Below are 23342 nucleotides of genomic sequence, written 5' to 3' on the forward strand. Positions count from 1 at the left end.
ACCCTCCATCCTCTCCACATGGCCAAACCACCTCAGTGTGTTCCTCATAACGGTTCCTATCACATCCACATCAACACCACAACGCTCCTTTATATCCTCATTCGTCAGCCTGTCTCTCCATGTGACTCCACAGGCTCCTCTTAAAGAACTCATTTCCACTGCTCTCACTCTTGACTTGTGTCCTTCCAACAACGTCCAAGCTTCACTTCCATATGTTAGAGTTGGTATCACAATACTCTCATGTAGTAACTTTATCACTTCCATGCTCACTTCCCTGTTTCTTATCACTGCTTTCAAGGAACCAGCAACCTTTCTTCCCTGCTGTACCCTTTCAAGCACTTCACCCTCCAAACCTCCATCCTTACTCATCACACTACCCAAGTACTTAAACGTACTCACATTTTCCAATTCCTCACCATCCAACTTCGCTGTACATTCACTGACTTCACCTCTCTCAAAGACCATCACTTTACTCTTCCCTACATTCACTTTTAGATTCCGTTTCTTACACACACACTCAAACTCATCAACCAAGCCTTGCAGCTCCCCTTCGTCTTCACTCAACAACACAGTATCATCTGCAAACAACAGTACAGGGAGTTTCCAAACACTATCCTCTCTCACCAGGGCCACTCCAACATCCACTACCCTACCTTGTACCTCTTTTATTACCCCATCCATGTACAGATTGAATAACCATGGAGACATGACACATCCCTGTTTCAACCCAACCTTCAAAGAGAAAAATTCACTTAGTTCACCATCCACACGCACTGCAGCCTTCGCACCATCGTACATACTCTTCACAGCATTCAACAACTTTCCATCTACTCCATATATTCTTAACACTTTCCACAATCCTTGTCTATCCACCCTGTCATATGCTTTCTCCAAATCCATGAATGCCGCATACAACTTCTTTCCCTTTTCTAGAAACTTTTCCACTAAAGATCTGAGAATGAATATCTGATCTACACAACCTCTTCCCTTCCTAAAGCCTCCCTGTTCTTCTCCAACTAATTTCTCTATTCTTTCTCTAACTCTGTCAATAAGTATCCTACCATACACTTTTCCTATTATACTAAGAAAACAAATGCCCCTATGGTTACCACACACTTCTTTTTCCCCTTTTCCTTTGTACAAGGGAATAATTATACCTGACTTCCAATCCTCCGGGACTCTACCTTCCTCCCAGGCCAATCTGCACATCTTTCACATCCATTCTACTACTATCTCTCCCCCATGTTTCAGCATTTCACCACACACTCCATCAATTCCTGGGGCTTTCCCTGATTTAACTTTCTTCATTGCTTCCACAACTTCTATCCTACTGATTTCTTCCTGTCTTTGTACACGCTGGCTATATAAGGGAAGGAGGCATAGTTTTGTTACCCACAATTTATGGTTATACACTGAGTGGCACTTATCGGTCAGAAGAAGGAGGTACTCAAGTAGAGCTGGTAACTGTTCTGAAACTGGCAGTAGATCCGATAATGGAGTTAGCAAATATTGATGGCAGGAATACTACCCCAGAAATCAAGGATCTGACAGCTCTATGGGACCTAGATCACATAGGTATTAGTCCCAATGAGACCGATAAGAAGGGAGAGAAGGTATTAGGTAACTTCTATGAAACGGTGCAATATTACAAAGAACAGGGACAATATGTTGTGGAATTACCGTGGAAAGAAAACGTTGATAAGTTGCCTGATAATTTCAAGTTAGCCTTAGGCGGATTAAGAGGTTTGCAGGGTAAATTCATAAAGGATCCCAGCTATTGCAAACAGTATAGTAAAGTCATCCAGGATCAATTAGAAAGAGCATTCATAGAAAAGGTGGAGGACAAGAGTCTGGTAGGACATCCTGTACACTATCTAGCTCATCATAGTGTCACTAAAGATAGCTTAGCAACACCATTTAGAGTAGCGTTTGATTCAGCTAGGGAGCATGAGAGGGCATATAGTCTAAATGACTGCTTACATGCAGGCCCATCTTTGGTTAATGACCTCACGCAGATATTGTTGCCCTTTCGGTGTCATCGTTTTGCCTGGGTGAGTGACATTGAGAAGGCATTTCTTATGGTGGGGTTATCTGAAAGGGATAGGGATGCCGCTAGATTTCTTTGGCCTGTTGAACCTTTAAATCTAAATATCTCTTACATGATATATAGGTTCAAGGCAGTGCTGTTTGGAGCCACTTGTTCCCAATTCCTCTTGAATGCCACCATACAGAAACATTTATCAGTGGTTCAGGAGGATAAACCCTTGATTGATAAATTAAAGAAAGGGTTGTATAATGACAATTTACAAGGAACCAAGGAAGATGAGGATGCTTAACAACAATTGTGTTGAGATGCCCTGAGAGTATTTTCAAGTGCCAATTTGTCCTTAAGAGAGTGGGTAACAAACAATGTGAAATTGCGGAAGCTACTCCACCTAAAGGGTTTGGCTTCTGAAGTTCAGGACAAGGTAAAAGTGCTTGGCACTATTTGGCTAACAGATATGGATATGTTACAGGTGAGGGGACACGAAAGCAGACCCACAGTATTGACGAAACGTGAGGTGTTGAGCATAACTGCAGGTGTGTTTGACCCTCTGGGAGTATTATTGCCGGTGACCATCCGTGCAAGAAAATTTGTGCAAGATCTATGGCGTATTGAATGTGGGTGAGATGTTCCCATACCGGAAGATAAGGAGGCTGAATGGCAGGGGATATATGAGGATATGATTAACAGTACCAGTATTGTATTTCCCCGCCAAGTCGCTGATAGTAATAAGTTCACGCTGCATCTATTTAGTGATGCAAGCACCACTGCTTATGGTGTAGCAGTCTACTTTGTTAGTGAGGGAAGTAGTAGATTAGCTATGGCAAAGGCCAAAGTAGCACCCAATAAACCCCTCACTATACCAAAATTAGAACTGACTGCTGTCATGCTAGCAGCTCTTCTCGCCAAGTATATTTCTGAGGCCTATGCGGACGAGTTAAGCATAGAAAAAATATACCTCTGGACGGACAGCCAGATAACCCTATACTGGTTGTATAGTACAAAACTGTTGCCTGTATATGTTCAGAACAGAACTGACGAAATAAAGGCATTAGTCCCTGATGCTGAATTTCGTTGTGTGTCTACAAAGGACAACCCCAGTGATGTGGTTTCCAGAGGGAAGTCACATGCGTCCTTAATAAGTTCTTCTTTGTGGTGGGGAGGGCCCACATGGCTACCGCACCAAAAAAAGTGGCCGGAAAATGGTCCATTTGAGGAAGCTGGGGACGCCACCACGGGTTGTTTCCACGAAGAGAAACTGTCATTGCCAGTATCGGTAACCCTTCCTGCCATATTGAATTGGTACCGATATGGTTCTTATGTGAAGACAAGACATGTGATGGCATGGGTATTGAGATTTATCAAGACACTGAAAGATAGGAGACAAAGAACACATGAGGCAATGCCGGCTTATTTGACAGTGCCGGAAATAAGGACAGCAGAATCAGTAATGATTAAGTTAGCTCAAATGGAAGAGTACCCTGAGGATTACCATTATTTATCCACTGGAAAGGGCACACCAAGTAATGTTGTGAAGCAGTTAAGCCTCTATATGGAAGGTGGGCTGTTGCGTTGTAAAGGTAGGTTACAGTTGTCGGACTTAAAGGATGAAGCAAAGTACCCTATCCTAATACCTAGTAAACATAAGTTAGCGGCTCTCCTTTCTGACTACTGCCACAAGGTGTGTAGCCATAGTGGAGTAAGTTATGTTGTAAGTTACATAAGACAAAGATTTTGGATTCCTAGGATCAGACAAGTTGTAAAGAAGGTTCTAAGGAAATGTATAACTTGTAAAAGGTTACAAGGTGCCCCATATAGTGCTGTACAGGCTCTGCCGTTACCCTACTTTAGGGTTCAGGAAGTGAACCCATTTCAAGTAACAGGAGTAGACTATACAGGTGCTCTACCCATTAAAGAAAAGGGTATCGTAGGAAAATTATATGTGGTCTTGTTTACTTGTGCAGTTACTAGGGTTATACACATTGAGACGGTGTCAAACCTCTCTTGTGAGTCCTTCATTCATGCCTTCCGTCGGTTTTGTAGCAGGAGAGGTTTCCCTGAACTCATAATTAGTGATAATGCCACTACATTTATAAGTGGAGCCAGTGTGTTGAGGGAGTTAAAAAATGATCCAAGGTTACAGAGTGAATTAGTAAAGGTAAATTGTTAGTGGCGGTTCATACCAGCCAGGGCACCATGGTTCGGTGCCATCTGAGAAACGGTGATAGGTATCCTAAAGGCTGGCCTGAGAAAGGTATTGGGTCGAGCTTTAGTAACCCGTGAAGAACCGGATACTGTATTATAGGAACTTGAGGCCACAGTCAATGACCGTCCACTTGGATATACTTACGGTGACCTTGAAGAGCCACTCCCTATCACCCTTTCACAACTTATTAATGGGAGGCGTCTTAGACAGTTCCCGAAACATGAAGTCAGGGATGATGATCTCATGGACATCACCTGGCGGACTAATTCGTGGATAAACAGACGTCTCCTATATGTGACGAAGATTTCACGAGATCTGTGGAGGAGATGGACCACTGACTACCTAACATGTCTCAGGGAGCAACACCGTCAATTGACATACAAGAAAGGGAAGGCAGCACCTCAAGTTGGGGATGTCGTGCTGATACACAACGATGGGCCTCGACTTCTCTGGCGACTAGGTAAGGTTACCAAATTGTTACATGGTCCCGATCAAGAATGTAGGGTAGTACAGCTAAGGACAAGTGCCGGTTTGACCACTAGACCAGTGGCTAAGCTGTATCCCTTAGAAATTGATATAGAAAGGAAAAAAGATGACAGCCAACCCGGCGCTACCCAACACCTCCCTACACCCATAAATGACCGATGTGATTCCTCCCAAATATGGCGTACCCTGATTGGGACGGGACAGTTGTAAATATTGTATATACAGTATTTTGGGCGGGGGAGTATGTCGTGGATTTCGGGATTAAATATTCCCGCCCACAACAGCACATTTTTGTAAATAGTTTTCTGTGTTGTATAATTTGGGTAAAATATTATTTATCGCTAGAGATAAATTTGGTCATGGAGAAAACAACGAATTTAGTTATAATGATTCAATAATGTTAAGTTTCATTTCATTTACTTCGTGCACGAAGCTGCTCGAAGTTGTACAGTTCTCTCCCTGCTACCAGACAGTGCAGTTCTTTCCTTGCCACCAGCTAGTACAGACGTGCCTTAAGCATTCTTCAAGAATTATCCATCTCTCTCTGCATTTATTACCCTCAAAACCACAGCTAAGTACTCGGCATATTTATTAGGCCTAGCATATTTATACTGAGTACTGATCAAAACGCCATATTCACATACCGTTTACTATAATGGTGAGTTGTTGTTTCGCTTTGTTAGTTTACAATTAAGACCCCCTACAGTGATAATAACTAACAATACTTTCCACAATTCTTGTCTATCCACCCTGTCATATGCTTTCCCCAAATCCATGAAGGCTGCATACAACTTCTTTCCCTTCTCTAGAAATTTTTCCACTAAAGAAGTAGGAATGAATATCTGATCTACACACCCTCTTCCCTTTCTAAAGCCTCCCTATTCTTCTCCAACTAATTCCTCTTTTATTTCCCCAAATCTGTCAATAAGTATCCTACCATACATTTTTTCTATTACACTAAGAAGACAAATGCCCCTATGATTACCACACACTTCTTTTTCCCCTTTTCCTTTGTACAAGGGAATAATTATACCTGACTTCCAATCCTCCGGGACTCTACCTTCCTCCCAGGCCAATTCTCCATGGTGGGTGGAGGGGTGGGGGAATGAAGTTTTGGTTATATCACATGGCACAGTTAAATCAAAATGTTGACGACGATGGATCTGTCCCCGGCCATTTCTCAGACTCTGCGCCCCTTATTGCCACTCTGGAGCCTTTTCAGGCCCCTGGGGACTTCCGTCCTCTGCCCCAGCGTTCAACTGGGACTGGGAGGAGGTCTCGTAGGGTTGCTTGGACTCCAAGATTTGGCCCAGAGGAAGCAGTAAAGGAAAATTTCAAGAAGTATCTAGTGCTGAAATCCTCTGCAGGTGGCTCAGTGCTGGATATGGACATTTTTAACCTGTACCGTGCCATTGTGTCTGCCTGTGGCCGTGAACCAGTGATATCCACCCAAGGGGATGGTAGCCTCCTAATTGAGGTTTCCTCCCCAGAAGAGAGCTCACGTCTCCAGACTCTGACCTCCGTTTCTGGTCATAGTGTATCCTGTACACCTCACGGCACATTTAACCAGTGTAAGGGGGTCATTTACTCCCGGGACCTCCTCCGATACCCTGAATCACAGTTACAAGAAGAACTACGGTCTTATGGTGTCATAAAGGTTGACCGGGTACAGAAGAAAATCGATGGTGTTCTGACCCCAACTCCGACACTGTTTCTGATTTTTGAACGCTTGACTTTGCCTGCTTCCGTGAAACTTGCTTGGCTCTCTCTGCCTGTGAAGCCTTATGTTCCGAACCCAAGGCGGTGTTTCCACTGTCAGGGGTATGGACATGTAAGCAAATTTTGTCAGCATGCACTGGCTGGTCTTCCTGGTGTCTGTATCTCCTGTGGTGAATTGAGTCATATCGGTGATTGTCCAGGACCCCTTAAATGCTATCACTGTGGGGGTCCTCATGCTGTATCCTCAAAAAACTGTCCTCGCTACTGCCTGGAAAAGGAGGTTCTGAGCATTCGCACACGTGAGAAGGTTTCTTTTCCAGAAGCAAAGAGGAGGGCCCAGACTCTCTTCTTTCAGCCTGGAATTACTTATGCTTCTGCCCTTTCAGGGGCACCTGTACATCGTACTGTGACCCAGAAGTTGCCACGACCCTTTACAGTGACCACTTTCCCAACTACTGATTTGACGGATATTACTCCTGAAATTACTAGTATATGTGAGAATGTTTCACGCCCACCCACTGCTCCAACTGTTCCTACCTCCACTTCAGAAGCTGACAGTTTGCACACTTCTGTGGTGGTGGCGGATGTACACGCTGATGTAACTCATCCTGTCTTGTCCAGTATTCACAAGGCTCCTTCTGTACCCAGTAAACGTCACCGTAACTCGTCAGAGTCCTCAGAGCCTGACAACCGGCCATCCAAGGTCTCTGTTGTCGAACCTTGTATTGCCCTCTCTCTTGTTCCCTCTGCCTCAGAGGCTGAGGGGTCTAGCCAGGTGGAAGATGCAGCTGGTGGTTCACCTGTGGTCAAGTCCCCGCCTGGAGATGGTGTTGGAGAAACCGTTGGTGCTTTAGTTCTGAAAAGTACAAAGTCATCCTCACAGGGTTCGAATTCCGTTGACACTCTTTCCACTTCTGAGGCTTCTAACAGAGGCACTGGCCGTCCCATATCACCCAAGGCGGCCTCCAAGCCACTTTCCAAGCCGTATGTTACTCCACCTCAGAGGAAGAGTGTTGGAAAATTTCCCTCTTCCTCGTCCTCACGTTTGTCCACGGATGCTCAACATAAGGTGCAGGTTCCTGGTGCTGGGCAGTCTCTTCCCAAGGGCCCTCCTAAGCATCATTCCAAACCCGCTCGTATGTCAGGAGGTGTACAGTCCCGCACTTGATCATAATTTTCCCTTTCACAATGGGTTCTATCATCCAGTGGAATTGTCAAGGTTTACGTGCCAGCTATGAGGAACTGTGTCATCTAGTTTCTCAATTTACTCCTTTATGCATGTGTATCCAGGAGACCATGGTTGGTGAGGCTGTTCCTCCCGGTCCTCCTGGCTACAATGCATTTTATTCTGATCCTGTGCCAAGCCAAGGTCGTCATGGAGGGATTGCTATCTTCCTCCGCCAGGATATTCCATATAGTCATCTGGATATTTCTGGTCCCCTGCAGGCAGTTGCTGTCCGGATGTTTTTACGTCGGCAATATACAGTTTGCAGTCTTTATCTTCCTCCCAGCGCTACTGTTGAAAGGGCAGATCTGGAACGCCTTATTCATGGCCTTCCTTCTCCCTTTCTATTACTAGGAGATATGAATGGACACCATCCACTATGGGGTAACAGTGAGGCCAACCCTCGGGGTGTAATGCTGGCCTCTGTAGTGGAACATGAGGAGTTGGGCATTTTAAACTCCAATAAAATGACTTATTTCCATAGCCAGACAGGAACTTTTACTGCCATTGATTTGTCCTTATGTTCAGCTGATGCTGTTTTAGATTTTAACTAGGATGTGTTGCCAGACCTGTATGGCAGCGACCATTTTCCTCTACTCTTAACTGCTGGTCTAGGTGGACCTCAGCCACGTCTTCCTCGCTGGCTTCTGGACAAGGCTGACTGGCCAAGTTTCAGGGAATTAAGTTCCATTTCCCTTTCTGTGAATGAATTTGGCTGTCTTACTGAGGCAGTGTCATATTTCAATAAAGTGTTGCACTCAGCAGCCCGATTATCTATTCCAAAAACGAAGGGTCAGTTTCCTAAACGCCCGGTTCCTTGGTGGAACTCTGAGTGCAGTTCCGCAGTGAGAGCCAAACGAGTCGCCTTCTCTCGACTTCGTCATCACCATGGGGATCTTCAGTATATGATAGCGTATCGGAGGGCACGAGCTCATATGAGGTGAGTTTTGAAGGCGGCCAGGCGTTCATCCTGGAAGAGATATGTTTCCTCCATCAATTCAAGGACTTCCATCACCCAGGTGTGGAACCGGGTAAGGAAAATTTCAGGGAAGTTTACTGTTCCATCTCCTCCCGTTTTATCTGGAGCAGGTGGAACTGTTGCTGATCCTTTTGCTGTTGCAGAGTTGCTTGCTGAACATTTTGCCAGTGTGTCACAGAGGAATGCAGATACGCCTTCGGCTTGCCACCGTCGGCGCCTAGAGTCTCGTGGTCTCAGTTTTGCCTCTGCTGGGGGAGAGCCTTACAATGTTCCATTTTCAATTTCTGAACTCCAGACAGCTCTGTCGCAGTGCCATGATTCTTCTCCTGGTTATGATGATATTCCTTATGCCTTTCTACATCACCTGTCTGATGAGTCCCTTTTGTTTTTACTTTCACTGTATAATAAGATCTGGTGTTCTGGGGAGTTTCCAGCTTGTTGGAATGTTGCTGTGGTTATCCCCATCCCCAAACCAGGTAAGGACCACCTACAGGCAACAAATTATCGGCCTATTTCTCTAACGTCATGTATATGTAAAGTTTTGGAAAAGATGGTCAATGTTAGGCTTGTGTGGTTTTTGGAGAGAGGTGACTTATTATCCCCTGCCCAATATGGTTTTCGAAAAATGCGATCTACCTCTGATGCACTGCTGACCTTGGAATCTTCTGTTTGTGAGGCTTTCTCCACTAACCAACACCAGGTCACAGTTTTCTTTGATCTGGAGAAGGCATATGACACTGCTTGGCGTCATGGCATTTTACTTTCCCTTCATGAGTTTGGTTTTCGTGGGCGCTTGCCTATTTTTATCCAACAGTTTTTATCTAACCGTTTTTTAAGGGTGAGAGTGGGAGGAGTGCTTTCTAATGCCCGTGAACTAGAAGATGGAGTACCACAAGGGAGTATCCTAAGTGTTACTCTGTTTGCTGTAGCCATTAACAGTGTAATCAGTGTACTTCCTGACGGTGTACGAGGATCATTATATGTCGATGACCTCTCAATATCCTTCACCGCATCTAGAATGTCTCTGATAGAGAGGAAGTTGCAGCTTGCTCTTAATAGAATTTCTGACTGGGCAGAGTCATGCTGTTTCCGATTTTCTTTAACAAAGACAGTGGCTATGCATTTTTGTCGTCTTCGTGGGGTTCACCCAGACCCAGACTTGTATCTCTATGGTAGAAGAATACCCTGTGTGGAAGAGACACTGTTTCTGGGCCTTTTATTTGATAGACGACTAACCTGGATTTCTCATATTCGCTCTGTTAAGGTGGCTTGTCTTAAAGCTATGAGTCTTTTGAAGGTTTTAGTTCATACCTCTTGGGGTGCTGACCGTCAGACCCTGCTCCTCTTGCATAGGTCTCTTATTCTTCCTAAACTTGAATATGGATGTGAGGTTTACTCCTCTGCAACAGATGCCCGTCTCCAGTTGTTAAATTCTGTGCATCATGCTGGTGTACGTCTGGCAACTGGGGCATTCAGATCATCCCCGATTACAAGTTTGTTAGTAGATGCTGGTGTACTCCCCTTGGATTTGCGACGCCAGTTGCTAATGATGAGGTGCTGGTATCGTCTTCACCGCATTCCAGACTCAATTTCTTGTGCCATCGTCTCCCAGGATTCCCAATCTTCTGCTTATGACACCCGTCCTAATCTCCCGAAGCCATTTGGTTACAGGGTCCGGTCTGTTATGCTAGCCCTCTCTGTCCCGAGACTGGCAATTTGTCCACATCGGATCCCTAGGGTGGGTTCCTGGCTACTCCCTCGTGTGACGTTTTGTAGGTCTGTTGTGGAAAAAAAGGACTTTCTTCCCTCTTAGGTGTCCCTCTCTCTCTTTTTAGAACATGCCTCTATTCATGAGGGTTCTGTCCCCGTATATACTGACGGGTCTAAGACTGATACTGGAGTAGGATTTGGTGTTGTTTTCCCCTCCTTTAGTAGGGGCGGTAGTCTTCCTGGCATTACTTCAGTGTATACGGCAGAGCTGACTGCAATTTTATATGCTCTTAAAATCATTTTTACTCTCCCCGAATCCGTTTTTGTGATTTATAGTGACTCACGTAGTGCTCTGTCTGCACTGGAGTCTTTTAATGCATCCCATTCATTGATTTTATCAATTTTAGAGTGGCTTTTTCTTCTTGGCCGTCGTGGCCGCCATGTGAACTTCTGTTGGGTTCCCGCACATGTAGGTGTGGTGGGCAATGAGAGGGCAGATTTTTTAGCTAAAGCTGCGTCTTCTCAACAGCCCCCAACCGACTACCCCCTTCCTGCTTCAGATGTAACACCTTACCTGCGGTACGCAGTTGGTACGTGTTGGCAGAGGCACTGGGATGTTGTTTCTCATAATAAACTGAAAGAAATCTTTCAGAGAGTCGTTGTGCCAAGAGCTCTTCCTTCCATGTCTCGGCGATTGGAGGTGGCTCTTGCTAGACTTCGCATTGGGCATTCTCGGCTTACACATGGGTTCCTCATGGGTGGTGAGACTCAACCATACTGTGATGACTGCCTTGTTTCCCTTACTGTCCGTCACTTGCTGGTCGAGTGTCCGAGTCTGGGGGACCTGCGTCAGAGATTCCTCTATAGGCACAAGGGGGCAGATGGTGCCTACTGTTTGTCCTCAATGCTCGGTGAAGCCTCTAGCGATTTTAGTGATGTTTTTAGTTTTCTTCAGGAGGCGGGCCTCCTTCCACTTTTATAAGTAATTGATATTTTATATTTTATAAATTATGCTTTTATTATTTTCAGTGTTTTATTTCAACTAACAAATTTTAACTTTATTTTGAATATGCATTTTTTTATTTAGCTGCACCTTTTACTTTGGTGTCCGGCGGCATATGACCCTGGCAGTTGCGCCGCCAGTTTTTAATTACTTTCAATCAATCAATCAATCCCAGGCCAATTAGAACATCTTCCACATCCATTCTACTACTATCTCTCCCCCATGCTTCAGAATTTCACCACACTCCATCAATTCCTGAGGCTTTCCTCAATTTAACATTCTTCATTGCTTCCACAACTTCTATCCTACTGATTTCCTCCGGTCTTCTCACCTCCCTCCTTCTCCCAGCAATTCCTCAGCCACTTATACTCGCATTACTTCCATTCTCTATGTTCAACAATTCCTTAAAGTGTTCTCTCCATCTGCTCACTTTTTCTCCCTACTCCACTAGCAATCTACCATTTTTATCTTTCACTCCCCTACTAACTTCACTGCCACCCTGCCTTACTCTCTTCACCTCTTTCCCGAACATTTTCTTACTCCACTTTACACTCAAATTCCTTCCAAATTCCTCATCCACTCTTCTTACTCTCTCTCACTAATCTTTTCACCTCTCATCCTCTCTACATATAACTCTCTCTTCCGCCTCTCAACTTCTTCCACGCCCCCATTTCTCATCCATTCATTGTATGTTTTCTTCTTTTGTACCATAGCCTGTCTCACCTCTTCATTCCACCATGCTGTTCCTTGCACCCCCTTCCGTCTTCTCTACACCCCACGCACCACATCACATACTGTACATATTTCTTCTGTGAATATCTTGCACACACCTTCCACGTCCCCCATCTGCTCCAATTCATATTTACCCAATCGTTCTTCCACTTCTCTCTTACATTCTGCCTTTTTCTCATCCTCTTGTAACCATTCCACTCTCCTTGCAACTACTTCCTCCCGTCCTTCCCTCTTTCTACTTCTGCATCTTACTTGGATCTTGATTCTGGCCACCACCAAGTAGTGGTCAGAAAGTCCACCGTGGGTGGATTCTTTATTTCAAACATCATTCGTCGCTTTATGAAACTTTTTAATCAACTTTAATTTTCTTTGATAACAGTAAACTTTTAAAGCTAATTTTGAACTCTTCATTTTCAGACATTATTCCATATTTAATCTGGCAGCTTGTATTGAAGGCAGTTTAGAAATATGAATATCTGTGTTAAAATAAGAGAGGTGTAGATTTAAATCATCGGCGGCCAATCAGTAGCCACGATTCAAACACACCCTACTCGCCCCATACATCTCAGCTGCACAGGTCAGTCAAATAGACTATACCATTTCTCACACTCACATTGCCACAGCTATCATCACCATTCCTTACATTACCAGACTCCACTGTGGTAGGTGGTTGCGACCAACATCTACTCACTTAATGTAGTGCTGCCTGCTTCTTTCTAAGGTGAACCTACACTGAATGACAAGCTAATGGTTACCTTTAACCCTGGAAGCCATTTACAAAGCTGAGTGGCAACCATATAGCCAAATAATGAGTTGATGTGGAGCCTGCTATGATCTTGCTGGGGCAATTACTCTCCTGCGGTTGACGGGTCTGATCGCCCAGACAAACCGGGATTACTCATCTGCAACTCCTGCACCCAACAGTACCTCAAGTCACACTGCCACACCTCACACTACCACACCTCACACTGCCACACCTCACACTGCCACACCTCACACTGCCACACCTCACACCGCCACACCTCACACCGCCACACCTCACACCGCCGCACTTCACACCGCCGCACCTCACACCGCCGCACCTCACACCGCCGCACCTCACACCGCCGCACCTCACACCGCCGCACCTCACACTGCCGCACCTCACACTGCCGCACCTCACACTGCCGCACCTCACACTGCCGCACCTCACACTGCCGCACCTCACACCTCACACTGCCGCATCTTACACTGCCGCACCTCACACAACCACCACACTGCTACTTTTCACACTAATGACACTTATCTGCCAATTTCCTTGAACACTTACACCAACACTTACAACATCTCTTACTCAAACGCTTACCACGGCGTCTGTTTAAATATGTACTATGGTGGACATGAGTCCTGACGCAAGTGTGAAAAACAAGAGTCAGGTCTCTATTGGTGACACCGTAATTCCCTCCATCTCTCCACTTCTCGCCCCCCAGTACTCTCTCTCTCTCTCTCTCTCTCTCTCTCTCTCTCTCTCTCAAGGAAGAATTCCCGAATAAACTCTCCCGGAAGGGGTTATTGTTGCGGAACAGGAGAATTTCTGAATCGCGGAGGAGGGGCCCAGAGTGGATCCTCAGCTAGGCCATAAACGGGGACTATTATAACCACCTCATAATCGCAACGTGTTTTCCAATGAACAGATTCGTTCCCACACCATTATACTAAACACCAACCAATGAGCCTATTTAACCCCTACACCGCGGGCATGTTTACCAATGTTTTGCGTGTCCCGCAGGGTTATTCGGGCTCCAACAGACTCTCAAAAAATATTTGCCAAAAATCAGTTATTAGTCCTAGAATATTAAAATTAAATATGCTTATGGCACATACCTTCAGCTTTCTCCTGGAATGTTTGTTGAGCCTTCGTCGGTTACCGTAGGACTTGTGGAGACCTCTGAAGTTGGGTAACAAAGTCTCCACTTTACACTTCCCAACAACCCGTAATATGATTACCACAGCCAGATATAAACACTATAAACACTACTCTATGATTTTCAAGTAGTTTGGGATCCATACTCAAAAAAAAAAAAAAAAAAACACTGTGAAAGCAATGGAAATTATGAGTGCATCTGATCGTCGCACTTGCGCTAGTTCACTCTTGGTACTCTGTCATTTATTATTCATAAAACCCCTCACACTTTATATTTCTATTACTATATCACACTTATATATATCTGGAGTCTTTCTCCATAAGTTTCCTTCAGTCGTATTAGTTTATTGTCACTGAAGTCATTCAATTTTCCATTCAGTAAAATACATAGAGAGCCACGGATTCACTTTCACTGTTATAACATAAATTATTTGTACTCATATTCTTATATTACTAATTACTTACATTACTATTTACATTTTCTATTCTATTTTCAATATTTACCCTTCTATTTTACTTACACTATGTTATTCACTGTCACTTTCAGTAAGATAAAACTATAATACTGTTCAATCATATGTACTGAACATCCATTGCTTTCACCTGCTGTTTACACATTATTTACACATTATTTCCAAATTATTCTGCTTTCACACTTGCACTGTTAGAACTGCTTCTGGCTGTGGTAATCGAAGAAGCAGGTAGCACAGAGGGGAACCTGGCACTCAGCGCACCGCCAAGAGGTGCGTTTGTGCTCGGGTGTGCGGCGGGTGGTATGTGCACATACCTGACACCTGCGAATCGCAGCTTTCCTTTTCCCTGTGGCAGGCATAAGCTCAACTCCGTGCCGATCCATATACGCCCTCTGCTCAAGTCGGTCGGGAAGTGTTACTGGATGGCGCCTTGGAGTTGCTGCTGTCACCCTACCATATCTTTCCAGCAGCTCCTGGACACAAGTCCTGGCGAACAACCTCAGGGAGAAGGACTTGGGTGGCTTGACCTTCATCTTGTACAGGATGAAGGCGTTCAGCATCGTCATATCTATGAGATGCAGAAAAACTTTCCTGTACCACCTAGTATTCTTCCTGAGGCAGTCGATCTCACCAATCATCATGTCGGACTTGTCCACCAGCCGCATGTTGATATTATAGTCCAACACAGCATCAGGTTTCATCACAGGTTCGCCTGTCCTACGGTCGACCTTCCCACTGTCTGTCATCTCCCCCTTTACGGTGGTGAGCATGTGCACGACCCTCTTGTCACGCCACCCTATTGCCAGCATCTTCTCACGCTTGCGTAGGTGCACGTCTCCTCGCTGCGAGGTTCCTGCCTCTGGGAATTTGGGGAAGTGGGCATGATTACTTTTCACAGTGCCGCAGGAGCCAATGCCGTGCTCAGAAAGGTATTTGGCAAGTTTCGGTGCTGTATAGTAGTTGTCTGTATACAGCACATGATTCCCACCAAAATACTTTTCTAGGAGCACTTTCACTACACAGCCTGAGAAGCCAAGAGGGTGTGTTTTATCCAGATCGACAGTGCTGGCTGAATATATGACGAAGTCAAGGATGTACCCCATCTTACAGTCGCACAGTACAAAGAACTTAATTCCAAAGTGATGGCGTTTGCTTGGAATGTACTGAACAAACCGAAGACGTCCACTGAACAAAACCAAGGATTCGTCAATGACAACCTTCTGAAAGGGGTGGAAGAATGACATAAACTTATCCTTCATTCTGCTCAGAATCTCCAGGATCTTCCAGAGTGGGTCGGTTTGGGAAGGTACATCGTTGTCGGCAAAGTGCAGGTTTCCCATGATGTTCCGGAAGCGATCTCTGGCCATGTACTTATTGAAGGTGGGTGAGGGTAGTAAGGGGTCCATGGACCAGTATTCTTCTAACTCATGCTTCTTGGAGTGTGGCATGAGAAGCATGAGGGCAAAGAACACATACAGCTCCTGCACTCCCAGCATGGACCACTGTTGCATCTTGGCTGCACCTGTACCACTTGCAGCACGTTGATTCATACCTGTTGGTCTCATCACATATGTGCTGCATGACTTCGTCATCTAGGAAGGCCAAAAGGTAGTCCACACACTCGGCATTTTCGTCAATAGTGAAGGCAGGCTGAACTCCTGAGGAGCTCTCATCAAATAATAAATTTTCAGGCACAAAATCTGACCCTTCCGTCCACACGAAGGCATCCAGGATTCCCTGTCGTGGCAGTGTAGGGCGGGTGGTGGTGGTGGTGGTGGAGGTTGGCTGTGAGGCAGATTTATCTCGGTCAAGGCCACTCGCACTGACCCTAGGTTCCCGTACAGCACTAGCAGCCCTTACCCTACTAGCTACACTACTTTTCACTCTCCTTGATTTACCTCTACCTCTAGGGCCTGCCTTCACTGTTGATGCTGGTGGTGACTCCAACGACGAAGACGCCGGAGATAACTCAGCCAACGATGATGAAGAAATGAGTGAAGTGGGGCTTGGGGAACGGGGAGGTGAATGCACTCGTGACTCACGGAGGGCTGGCTCACGTGGGGGCATTGTTCTGGGGCTAACACGCCGCCTTTTCACTCGCTTCCCAAATTCCTGGCCTTGCTGCACTAAAGGCTCCTTTCCTTTGGAGCTAGAGACTACTTCCGTCACTGAAGCACTCGTTGTAGCAGTTTCTGGCATGATAACCTCACCCGGCTCATCACACGATTCACCCGAATCATCAAAATCACTGTCCATCATCACCATGGACAATTCTGCCAGTTCACGTGCCACTGCAGAGTCACTAAGGCCTTTCCTGCTTCCCTCACTACTTTTCTTAGGGGTAGAGGTCAAGGGGCCCTTTGCAATGGGCGCAGAAGCAGCAGGAATGGCGGGGCAAGAGTGCAACATTGTTTCACTACAGCGGAGGACAAGGAACTAAATGCCGCGGCTTATCTGAGAAGGGAAGGGTTGACAATGACACTTAGGCTGACTGCTGCTAACTTACATGCTACTTTTTTATAGGTAGAAAATCTCGGCAATACATAAAGAAATACGTAGTTCCAGGTGAATGTAAATGTCACTTAGGCTTCTCCCTTCCTTTCTGATATATATTTTTATTACAGACATCGATTACAAGGCATAATTCAAAGGGGAAATTACCGTGGTAATGTAGCGAATGAATGCACGTGAGGTGTTGTCAGGTGATAATTAGCCAATTCCTGGTGTATAACACTATCACTTACCTGGTTTTTTTTTGGTATATATTATTTTGTATAAGTATAGGGCATAGGGCTTATTTCAATGGATGAAATCTGTGGGAAAATCTGGGGGAAATTTGCGTAGCGCAGCGCGGTGTGGGAGGTGAGAGGACAGGGTAATGGAGGGCAGGTAGGAAGGGGAGTCACGAAGGGGGTAAAATCGTTAAATTGTCAACAATAGATGGGAGTACAGATGAGATTTGGAGTGCTGACTAGTGTTGGACATTGGCAGTACTGATAGATGATACAAGCCACCACTTGAGAGCCCGGGATAATTCAAAATAACACAGAATCACAAAAGTGACGCCCCGTGGTATGATCCATTGTGGCAGAGCGTCACGAAAGTGACGCCCCGCGGTTAAGGGGTTAAGAACTAACATATTTATGAATCATTAAGTAAAGTATATGTGTAACGGCTAAGGAACCTTGCAAATATTTAATATAAAGGGGATCACTAAATACAAGCAGTATTAATGTTGTCCCTTATAATTTAGAATTGTAATATCACATTATTGTTTGGGTACTTTAACTAAACACCCTTGATCCAAACAGTCCATAAAACAAAAACTTGAAAGATCGTAAATATTTTTAGAACAAAGCTGTCCTCCAAAGTGATTAGATTTGCACATTCGGACACTGGTATGGTAGAGCTATTAAGTGTTAAAAAGGCAGCTGAAAGGTTCCAGGTTCGATTATCACCTTGGATATTTTTGGTTTATCCTGTAACACATCCTTATTTTGTTTCTGAATATTATTATATCTATTTTCCATCAGTATACTCCTTTATCAGTTTGCTAATTATATTTATCAACATCCTTACAGGCTGTGAATATGCAATGCAAATGCTGGAGTTTGTTACTGAATCCTCTAGTCTTTCTTTGAAGAGAGAGAAGGACATTAGCTCGATTAAATCATGCTTTCCTACTCACCTCCCCTCTCACACCAACCCACCCCACTATACCTCCCATTGTTTCACCTTCGTCTTGTTCAGGGTCATCAGTGCCATCTGTAACGTTTAATTCATCACTTGATAATGCATTAGTCTTCTCAACACGAAAGAAAACTTTTATTTTACATAAAACCGTGTGAAGTTAACCGTAAATACCAAATTTTGCGGTAATGTTATTTGGTGTGTTTATTATAATTGATATTACGTTTAATGTTATTGTATTATTTATTTTTGTCTTTATTACTGTTATTATTATTATTATTATTATTATTATTATTATTACTATTATTATTTTTATTATTATTATTATTATTATTATTATTATTATTTAGTTATTATTAATACAATCATTATCATTTTCATCATCATCATCATCATCATCATTATCATCATCAGTAGTAGTAGTAGTAGTAGTAGTAGTAGTACTTGCTGTTACTGTAGTATCATTATTCAATCTTGCCTCTTTTTAACAATTATTCGGACACACATCATTATACAGAGGCAAGGAAACTTACCAGTTATGTAATGCATTCGTTTTATAAACATGGACATCAAGATTATTCCTCTGTATTCTGCTGATTGTCGTAGAGTTGTTCCTCTTTTATTCCATCCTTAGAATGCTTTGTCTTACAGATCTCTGGCGCCTCATGTTCTTTTATTCAGTAATTCCTGTCCACTGTTCCATTCAAAATACCCCAGTTTCATGCTGGATTATTCTTTTCACCCACGTCATCACCAACATTTATGTTATGATTCCACAAAGCCGCATTGATTTTGATGTAATTGTAAATATATTCAGTCCAGTAATTATCTTTTACTGAAGTACAGTTCCGTATTTCCTAATTTTAAATATACATGCAATTGTAACACATATTGGTTGGGGGATAGTATATAGGGTGAATGAAAGATGGAAATGAGTGATATCAAAGGAAACATAAACACTTTGGCTGACGAATCGATGTCTGTAACCATAAGTTTTGGTGCAGATATGTAATAAATAGAAATCTGGAAGTAAATTAAACCTACATAACGATAACCATTTTCTTTAATGCTGGTACACGACAGGTTCAGCCCTGCTTAGACCTTCTTCGAGTGTGTGTACGAAAGGGTGAGAAGTGGAGAGAGAGAGAGAGAGAGACATATAGATATAGAGATAGATAGATAGATAGATATAGATTATACAGTAGATATATAGATATATAGGAAGAATACTGCCACCGTATTCCCTGCGTGTCGTAAAAGGCGACTAAAAGGGGCGGGGTGAGGGGACAAGGGACCCCCTCCTCTGGCCTGTCTCTTTTTAGTTCCTAAAAAGAGACAGGCCAGAGAAAGGGATGGGGGATGGAGTTATCCCCGTACCCTGAAGATTGGGTCTATGAATGTGCGTGGATGTAGTACGACTGAAGCTAAAAGGGAGGAGATTGGGAGAATGCTTGTGAGAAGAAAGTTTGATGTGTTAGCTTTGAGTGAAACGAAGATGAAAGGGAAGGGTGAGTCTATGTTTGGAAGTGTGAATGGAAGATTGTCAGGTGTTGATAGAGGAAGGGCAAGAGAACGTGTGGCCTTGTTAGTGAGCCTGGAAGTACAACAGTGTGTGATTGAACGGAAGGAGGTGTCATCGAGACTGATGTGGGTGAAAGCGAAATCTGAACGTGAGTTGTGGGTGTTTGTGAGTGCATATGGGCCTGGTAGTGAAAGGGATGAAGAAGAGAGGGAGTCTTTCTGGAATGATGTTGATGAGTGTCTGCAGAGTTTTGGAGCGAATGTGAATGTGGTAATGATGGGAGATCTGAATGCTAAAGTGGGAAATGTAGCAGTTGAAGGTGTAGTTGGTATGCATGGAGTGCCTGGAAGAAATGAAAATGAGGAACGAATGATAGGGATGTGCGTTGAGCAGATGAGAGGTGGGGTAGGCGGTTGACTGAGAACTTTCAACAGAATAGGAAAATGTTTTGGAAGGAGATGAAAAGGGTGAGAAAGGGAGTGTCTGGGAAGGAAGAACGAGTAAAAGCATAGGATGGAAGGATGTTAATTGCGATGGATGCAGTAAGGAAGAAATGGGCAGAGTATTTTTGAAAGATTGTTAAATGTAGAAGAGGAAAGGGAGGCTGAGATTGTGGCGGATGGAAGGGTGCAAGGAATAAATGTGTTGGGGGAGTTGAATGATTCTTTGATCACGAAGGAGGAAGTGCAGGAGACAGTAAAGGAGATGAAAAAAGAGAAAGCTGCAGGTATGGATGGGTGTGCTGTGGAATGTCTGAAAGGTGGTGGAGCGACTATTGTTCACTGGTTAGTAAGATTGTTGAATGTGTGCTTTGTGCAGGGTTTGGTGCCAATTGACTGGGCAAGTGCTTGTGTGGTTCCATTGTATAAAGGCAAGGGTGATAAGTATGAATGTACTAGCTTTAGGGGTATAAGTCTGTTGAGTGTTGTAGGTAAGGTGAATGACAGAGTGTTAATTAAGAGAGTTAGAAAGGGTACAGAGAGAGTGATTGGTGATGAGCAGTGTGGCTTTAGGAGAGGGAGGGGATGTGTGGACCAGGTGTTTGCTGTGAGACAAATGTGTGAAAAGTCTTTAGCGAAAGTCAAGGATGTGTTTTGGGCATTCATGGATTTAGAGAAAGCGCATGATAGAATTGATAGGGAGGCTTTGTAGACTGTTTTAAGATTATATGGACTTGATGGTAGGTTACTAAAAAGGGTGAAAAGTTTTTATGTAAATAGTAGAGAGTAAGAGTGGGAAATGCTGTGAGTGATTGGTTTCCTGTGAGAGTGGGGCTGCCGCAGGGATGTGTGATGTCGCCTTGGTTGTTTAATATTTATATGGATGGTGTTGTAAGGGAGGTGAATGCAAGAGTTTTAGGTGGAGGTCAGGGGTGGATCCAGGAATTTTCTGTGGGGGGGTCTGATTCACTGATTCAACCAAAGACTTGATGCGACAACTGATATTTCAATGTTGAAATTGCCTCTTTATTCAATGATGCATGTCCGGTGGGGGGGGATGCATTCCCCCCGTCCCCCCCCTGGATCCATCCCTGGTGGAGGTCTGAGTCTGGTGAATGTTGATGGTGGAGAGTGGAATCTGAAGCAGCAGCTGTTTGCAGATGTTACTGCACTGGTGGCTGATTCAGAGGAGAGATTGAGACAGTTGGTAGAGGAGTTTGTAAGGGTATGTGAAAGGAGAAATTTGAAAGTAAATCAGAATAAGAGTAAAGTGATGAAGTGTATGAGGTCGGTAGATGGTAGGAGGTTGAATACAGTTTTGAATGGTGAGTTGCTTAAGGAGGTAGAGCGTTTTAAGTATTTAGGGTCACATGTTGCTGTGGATGGAAGAATAGAAGCAGAGGTAAGTTTAGAATGAATGAAGTAGGGAAGGTGCTGGGAGGAATGAAAAAAGTGTTTAGATGTCATTCGCTTAGAATGGATGTAAAGAGAAGCCTGTATGAGGGTGTTGTGGTACAACTGCGTTATATGGGGCTGAAACATGGAATATGGGTGTAGCAGAGAGGAAAAGTTTGAATGTAATGGAGATGAGGTGTCTGGGAGTGTGTGGAGTGACGTGTATGGATCGACTGGGAAATGATGAAGTGCGAAGGAGAACTGGAGTTGTTCGGGAGATGGCTGATCAAGTTGAGCAGAGGGTGTTCCGATGGTTTGGACATGTGGAGAGAATAGATAATAAGCGATTGGTGAAAACGATAACTAGATCTGACGTGAGAGGTGTAAGGCTGAGAGGAAGACCACGAATAGGATGGATGGACAGTGTGAGGAGAGCACTGGATGCGAGAGGGATGTCTGTTGAGCAAGGAAGAGTGGCTGTGCATGACAGAAATAAATGGAGAGATATTGTGAATGATTATATGATGACACAGCCTTGAGGGGATATTCTCCCACATTTGTCCTGATTAAATAATCAGGACAGGTGTGGGTAAGGGGATCGGTCTATTATGATGTGGCAGGGGTAAACCAGCTCTGCTGTTGGGCCCTGCTGCGGATGTCACTGACTGCACTGCGCAGTTGACCCTCGTGCGGTGTGGTGCAGTGAGAATCTGTCCCTTCTCCCCTTTGGGACTTAGATGCGAATGAATGTGCTTGAGTGGATGAGTAAATTGGGAGTGTGTCGTCCTGTCTCTGCTACCTCCCTTTCCTTGGGGGAAGTAGCGTATATATATATATATATATAGATAGATAGATAGATAGATAGATAGATAGATAAATAGAGATAGATAGATAGAAAGATAGAGATAGAGATAGAGATATACTGCAGATAGATATACAGATAGATAGACAGATATATATATATATATATATATATATATATATATATATATATATATATATATATATATATATATATTAGTATATTTAGGCAGAATGTTTTCTTTTATACAAAAATCATTAAAGACCAAGGCGTAGCCATTGTTCACTATTTTTCTGTTGATCTTTTCGAGTTTTCTTACACATTGTTTTACACTATGATTCAGGTTGTAGATAATATATCCAAGATCCATGTCGTAACTATATTTTATTAATTATTTATTTTCATTTTTCGTAGGACGTTTCGTGTATCCTTACACATCATCAGCGACTGTAATATAGATACAATACACTATAAAACATGACATATACAACATAAACTTATACAATATATATACTGAAATGTACAACAACGACTAATAAAAGTGTAGAGTTACAAGAGTATGGATAAAAGAGACAAACCCTTTAGGTGAAGTCAAGTATGAGCTACAGTTAAAAGTGTATGGATAAAAGAGACAAACCTTATAGGTGTAGTCAGCTATGAGCTACGTGGTTGACTGCGAAGGTTGTATGGGTGAGTGGGTGTTTGTGGCTGTGTAGTGTTGCCAGTTGTGTTATTGTGTGTGTAATGTTCATTTGTAATTGTCGCTGCTTGTGGTCGGGCCTTTGTGTATTTAAACAGTTTGAGGGTACGATCTAGTCCGGTAGTTTGGTTGTTTATGGCCGGCGTGTTTTCACGTATGAGAAGTGCTTCTGCCAGTTGTAGTCTAATGTGGTCATGACATTTTTTTATTATATTAGTATTTTCTATTAGAACTTGTCTGTTTATTGATATGTGATGTTGAGTCATATGATCTTTTATAGAACCGGATTGTAGGTGCATGGTTAAACGTCTGC

The sequence above is a fragment of the Coenobita brevimanus genome, chromosome 81 (assembly GCF_032717465.1).
Source record: "Coenobita brevimanus isolate Jiangsu-jjx chromosome 81, ASM3271746v2, whole genome shotgun sequence".
NCBI lineage: Eukaryota > Metazoa > Arthropoda > Malacostraca > Decapoda > Coenobitidae > Coenobita > Coenobita brevimanus.